Raw genomic sequence first — 7,041 nt, 5'->3', positions numbered from 1 at the left:
CAATTCATTCTCTTAAAAGTGTATGTATGGCATCTGTTTAAGTTTCATCTTCATTATTCACATTTTTCCATCACTTTCTCAAGTCTGAACCATTAGCAAAACAAAAAATCCAGTCCTGCTTTATAACATTTGCTGATTTCTCACACTCACACTGAAAATTTAACAAATGACTCTTTCCAGTGGGTTCAAACTGGCCCCAGCATACCTCTAGTTTTAACTAGTTCTAATGAGTTTTGTTATACTTGTATGTGTACATGTGGTCTCTTCTCTGAGAGTTGAGCTCATGAGGACAGCGACCTCTTTTGTCTTTGAGGTCCCAGAACTCAGTGCTCTAAGGATCAAAAGACACTTTTGTCTTTGAGGTCCCAGAACTCAGTGCTCTAAGGATCTAGGAACCTAATAAATAGGAAATAGGAACCTAATAAATCTTTGCTTGTTTGTATGGTATTGATTTAAGCCATACTTTAAATTTAAAAAAATAAGGTTAAAGCAGAAAAAGATCAAATTAATGATTCCTCACTCCTTCTTCCTCTACTCAGTTCCAGGAAAAACAAACATGGAATTAGGAGAGAACTGAATTGACTAGAGACAGAAATGAAGATCAACCACTGATGATGCACTTGCTTTGGCAAAGAAAAATAATAAAGCAGGATGAATAGCACTGGCTCCTCCTTGACAGAGATCAGCTGCTGGTCTCTGTAACCTTGAGTTACAAGAATGAAAAGAAATCTTGATATTGCCAGCAGAGAGAAGGTTATCGAAATCCTGTCAGAGACAATAGTTGCCCATGAATGCTGTTAAGAGTTTAACTGCAGCAAAGGACAATGCCCACAGAAAAGTGAGCCACATTGAAAATACAAAAACACTCAAATTTCCTTTTACCAGTTGAAGGAAAGGACAGTCATCTAGAGGAAGGAAAGTTATTTCTCAAAGGTAACCCTGAGAATAATACGAGGTGAAAAAACGGAGTCCAAAGGAAAACTATAACAGTCCATGGATGGATGCATTCATTCATTCATTCATTCGTTCATTCATTCATTCAATATTTCTTTGAGGTGCCACCATGCAGGCATTAGCTGAAGAAGCAAACAACTAGGGAATTGGTGTTATCTTCTGTCTTTTCTTCACCATCATTCCATATAGATTTAACTTCTACAAGAGAATAACTACAAGATTTTCTCTTTGCCCTTTCAGTCTATCTCTTGCTACTTGATAATTCACCAGGTGATTTAAAGGGAACTGACTGTGAAATATTACAGAGGACCATAGATTCTAAGAGGGCACAGGGGGCAGATTTTATAAAAACAACTAAAAAGTATAACATTTTGAAAGTTGCAAAGATTATTGGAATTTAAATCTGGTCCTTAGCACCAAGCACTGGATACTTGTTCTTTTCTTAAAAAATGTATTCAAAGTCCTACAAAAAATTAATATTTTATTTAAAAAAACATGAAAATCAATAGAAGCAACTAAATTTCCTAAGGAATTATGTTATTTAAATTAATTAATTTCCAAAAGGTATAATTTTTTGAAGCAAATTCCTTAAATACCCACTAGGATTGCTTGTCCATTTATTTTCTTTTGAATTTTTAAATTCCTTATCAATTTAACAAACATCAAAAAACATAAACATTTCAACATATAAAGAACAGGAAAATATTTCCTAGTTATTTATATGAAACTGAATTTATGTAATCTTTTAAAATGTATAATGAATTTAAGTAGCTTAGGAGGCATGGTAGATAGAATACAGATTGTTTTGTTGCTTAGTCATGTCCAACTTTCATGCCATACCTTCTCCAGCTCATTTTACAGATGAGGAGAGTGAAACAAGCAGGATTATGTGACTTAACCAAGATCAGACAGCTTATAAGTGACTCAGATTATATTTGAATTCAGGACCTCCTGATTCCAGAGCCAGCATTTTATTCATTGCGCCACCTAGCAACTTTTAGTTTGACTGCAGTACCTAGAGTCAAAAATAACTGAGTTCAAATCCAGCCTCCTCACCAAGTGTAAGAATTGGATATTGGAGTAGGAATTTTTGGAGAAGTAGTTATTTCTTTCTAGAGTTTGTGATAATAAAATAGAGAAAAAGAAGGCACAATTTGGTTTTTATGCACCCTAGATTTGGGGAGAGGAGATTTAAGAGTGTTCAGATGAAGGTTAGGTGGGATCCAATAGACTAAGATTCTTTGGGAGAAGTCATGCCAGGAGACAGAAAACTTAAGAAATTCTGAGGAAAATTATTCCAAAGGAAGAAGAAATGTGACAATTTTCTCTAGAGACCAATGTGAAGGAATAGAAAACTTAACAAATAATATATATATTTTTTTAGTGACAGAGGCTATGAAAGCAAAGGAAAATAACAAACTGACTGCAAAGGGTAGCATAATTATACAAGAATAATGTAGGTATGGTAAAGAAGTAAACTGGTTAGTTTATTCTTAACCTTAATCATCATCTTTATCTTTTTATTATGATTATGCTGCTTCTGCTATTCCAATACTGGGGAAGAGGAAGATCAAAGAAAGGACAGGACTAAAGTAGAGAATGGAAGGGACAATGATAACTGATCAGAGACAGAAAGAACAGATGTTCATTTTTTTCTTTCTAGCCAAAGAGAATTACTATTGGCCTGAAAAAAAAAACAGAACAAATGTGGGTGAGAAGGAGTTAATGCCCAAAATAATTAGGGAGATTGAAATCACCTAGTTGCTTCCAAATTTTCTAATTCAAGTCTTCTGACTCAACTAAGCTACTTCCTCACATACTGAAAGAACTGGCTGATGGGATTGCTTAAATATTCCCCTACTGTAGGAAAAATCATCATTTGGAAAGATATCACAGTACTGGAGAAGGGAGTGAGTTTCCTTTTTTTTTGTTCTCTATGGGCAAAATCTGTCATTGAGATTAAGTTGGATGTGGCAACTTTTATTTTTGGTTCTCTTTACGTAAAACATTGTAGTCGTGCACTTTGCTGATTCCGCTAACTTCACTTTGCATTAACTCATGCAGGTACTATAGTTGTCAATTCCCCATGTTTAAGACTAGCAAGTAGCTCTTATAATTACTAATTTGTTTAAGATAATTAGCAATTGCTTAAAATTTTAGAGATAGGGAAGAAATAGCAGTGGGCTTGGTTTCTCTGGAAGCTCTCCTTAATTGACTTTATATATACATATACAAACATATGTTGTATGTATGTATATACATACTTATATTTTATTGCTACCTTTTCTTTTTATATCACATTTACCCCCAAGGAAAGAAACAACTTTATGAAGAAAAAACCCCAATTTTATCAATTAATAACCATTTATTTCCTATCCTTTCTCTTCCCCCACTGAACAACAAAAGAAAAATAAAACCCTCATAACCAATATTCATAGTTAAACAAATTGAATTCTTTCATTGATTGTGTCCCCATAAATGTATGTCTCATTCTGTATTTTGAGTCTATCAACTCTGTTATGGTTGTATACTTCATCATTGGTCCTCTGGAATTGTTTGTCATTGTCTAGATTAGTATTCTACAATTTTTGAAAGTAAAAAGTGATTTAAAAATGTTCTTATTAGAGAAAATGTTCTTTTTCTGTTCATTCCACTCTGCATTATTTCATAGAGGTCAATCAGGCAGTTAATGAACACTTATTAAGTACTTACTATGTAACAGACAATCAAGTAAGTCCTGGGAGTATAAACACAAAGAAAGATAGTCCCTACCCTCAAAGAATTTACCATTCAGAGGAGACAGTCCATGAAAGGAAGTTAAAATAAAAGGAATAGGGAAAAAGTACCTAGCTTGGGGACATGACGGAGCAGTACAAAGAAATCCAAAAGCAATTTTGCTCTTGGAAAATGAGAAACTAATTCATGTTGCCCCCAACCCCCATTAAATGGAAGTTTTGGAGTTCATGGCTCTGTCCTGGAATTACAGGACCTATTAGAGAAGAGGGTACTAATTAGAAGTGAGTACTAAGGTAGAGTTGGTCTTGAAGGATGATGAGATTTCTCAGTGATAAGTTTCCAGGGATAAGAAGAAAGTCTAAAAGCAGTATACCTAATGGAAAATGAGAAGCTGACTCTCCTCGACCCCCTCCTTCCTAGTCTCCTCTGAAATTATCCATTTAGTGATTTTTTCATACCATAATGATTAGTGTTCTCAAAGTATTTTTATTTCTTTTTATATATTTGAGGCTCAATCAAGTAAATCAATCTCCCCACTCCAAAAAAGTATTTAGCAAGATGCTACACCTGATGCCTTTGTCAGGCATCTTCAATGAGTCAATTAATCAATGAGAGGTATGACCCATATATCAAAAACATCCTCAATATCTCTCTCAAATCAATCCATAACACTTCAATAGCTTCCACAGACAGCATATTAGCATTGGTTAGTCGAGAAGACTTGGCCATATCCTGAAGATCTTCTGTAAAACAGCAGGCCAGTTTGGAATAGATCATCATTCCGGTTTCTGACTGATAAATGTAGAAGTGATCCCAGCTAAGTCTCTGAAGAAGGAACCATTTGGAAGGGGAGGGAATATCTCTGTCTTATTATCTCCTTTTCCAAAGGACATCTTTGTGAGTTTTGGAGGTTTGGAAGATTATAACTTCTCATGGGCATTCTAGCAGTATCTCTGCGAGAATGATATCTGCATGTAGAGATGAGGACAAGCCAGAAGCCGATGAAAAGCAGTTTAAATATCTTACAATAAACTTAGCAGAAAGCTGAAATATGGATGCCAGGGGGAATCTTGAGGACTTTAGCAAAAGGATTCAAGGAACAGTGAGTTATCTACTTTTTCACAAATGCTTTAATGTTGAGCCCACTTTTCCCTGGCCTATGGATGTAATTGTGAGAGAGTGTTTTAGGGTTTTGAGTTTTTTTTTGGTGTGGAATATTTTACATCAATATCCCTTTATAAAAATTAATTACAGACTTATTTTAATAGTAGTGTCATTCCCTAAGTTACTCACTAGAAAAATGAAACGTTGCCTTCCTCCTCTCCTCCATTAGCTATGAACTTTTGACAATGTTTCTCAGTGGTTGTTTTTTTCGGGGGTGGGGTGGGGAGTGGGGGGGGAAGGTGATGATTCAGAATGAGATAGAGTCCTACTCTAGGAAAGCCACAACTTTCATTCAGTGCTACACAATGGAACGAGTGTGGTGTTATCATGAGTAATATATTTGAAGTTAGAGGACCTGGTTTCAATTACATAATTGACTTTTGGCAAGTCACTTATCCTCCCTTGGCTTCATTTTCATCATTTGTAAAATGAAAGCACTGGGTGAGATAGACTCTAAGGTTCTGTCTAGTGCTTTATCTATGATCCTATGAACCAGCTAACAAAGCAGCAATATACTAGTGCTTTTTAATTCTTTTTTTGGGTGAAGCTCTAATTTAATCCTCATAATATCCCTGGGAGCTATGTAGTGTTGGTATTGTTATTGTCATTTCCCAGATGAGAACCCAGAGGTTTATAAACTCATGATCACACTGTGAGTATTCAATGAAGAATTCAACCATTGTTTCTCTTGACTTTGTTTTTATTGTCCACAAAAAATACATCAATTTGAGTATAAACCTAAAATATAGGTAAAATCGTAGGATTATAGGTCTTGATCTCAAAGGACACGAACAAGTGAATCTAACTTCTCATATTATAGATGAAGAAACTGAAGTGAGGAGAACTGAGATGATTGGCCTAAGGTCACAAAGTCCAGAAGTGACTGAATTGGGTTTTGAATGTAGGTCCTCTGACTCCAAATTCAAAATAACAGACCATGAAACTTTGAACTAAGAAGAAAGGCCAAACATACATGAATTCTCTTATCCCCTAAAATTCCTTGAAGGGGAGGGGACAATGCCTATTTGCCTAGGGGAGTTGGTTTTTTAAATAACCAGATAATATAAGACAATGTATATCTTCCTCTTATGTTTCCTATGGATAATAATCAAGATTTTTCCCTTCCATGCTATTAGATAGTACCATTGCAAGTAACTTATTTGTGGTTATTAATATTTATCCTGCAACCCAACATGGAAAGAACTTGTTCATCTCTGTTATTGTTCCAGGAATTCTCAGTCATTAATCCATCAAGGAACAAGAATTTATTAAGTGCCTACTAAATGATATGCACGTTAGGTGTTGGAGATTCAAAGACAAAAATAAAGCAATGCCTTCAGGAAACTCATGTGTTATTTGCAGAGAGGTTTAGCAGGTACAGAAATGAACATACACAAAATGTTGAAAGCATTAATTAAAGGTAAGGAGTGAGGTGTAGTCCTAGCAGTAGAATCAGGAAAGGCTGGTTGCAGAAAGTGGTGCTTTGAAAGATCCTATGATCCATTATACATTTAGAGCCAGAAGGTCCTGGAGTCTACCCTCTTTGTGTTACAAATGAGTGAATCAAAGCACATAAAATTATGTGAGTTGCCTGAGCTGTCACAATCACTAAATATTTGAGTAAATATTTAAAGACCAGTCTTTCTGACCTTTATCTCAATTAGTCTTTTCTACATGACATCATCACTTTTATAGGATCGACCTCATTTCCAATAGTTTCCTACTCATCACTCTGTAATTAATTTCCATTAACTGATGTGAATGATAAGGAACAGGTAGCTGCACTCTCTGGGTTTAGATATTCCTCTTTCATTCCCTTCCATATATTGGCATTGACCCATAAATACCCCCATACATCTCTTTTAAAAAAGTATGCTTTTTGAAGATGCAAAAAAACAAGCCTAAACCAAGTCTAGAAACAAAATAGACTTATTGGGGAATGACAAAAACATGTGGCATATGAATGTAATTGAACATTATAATGCCAAGAAAGAATAAGTATTAGAAATTCTTAGAACCACTTGCATGAATGTATGCACAATGAAGTCAGCAGAGTCAGGAAACACTATGCACAATGATTAAAATGATCTAAAGGAAAATATATCTGAAAAGTATCCAAATTCTAATTAATTATATTGCTCAGTCTTGGTCCCAGATGATGGAACATAACTTCCTAAAGTTGGTAGA

This window comes from Petaurus breviceps, unplaced genomic scaffold (genome assembly GCF_028583685.1).
Source record: "Petaurus breviceps papuanus isolate PSGF00001 unplaced genomic scaffold, PetGlider_PUasm1.0 174, whole genome shotgun sequence".
Lineage (NCBI taxonomy): Eukaryota > Metazoa > Chordata > Mammalia > Diprotodontia > Petauridae > Petaurus > Petaurus breviceps.
Note: the sequence above shows the minus strand (reverse complement) of the source record.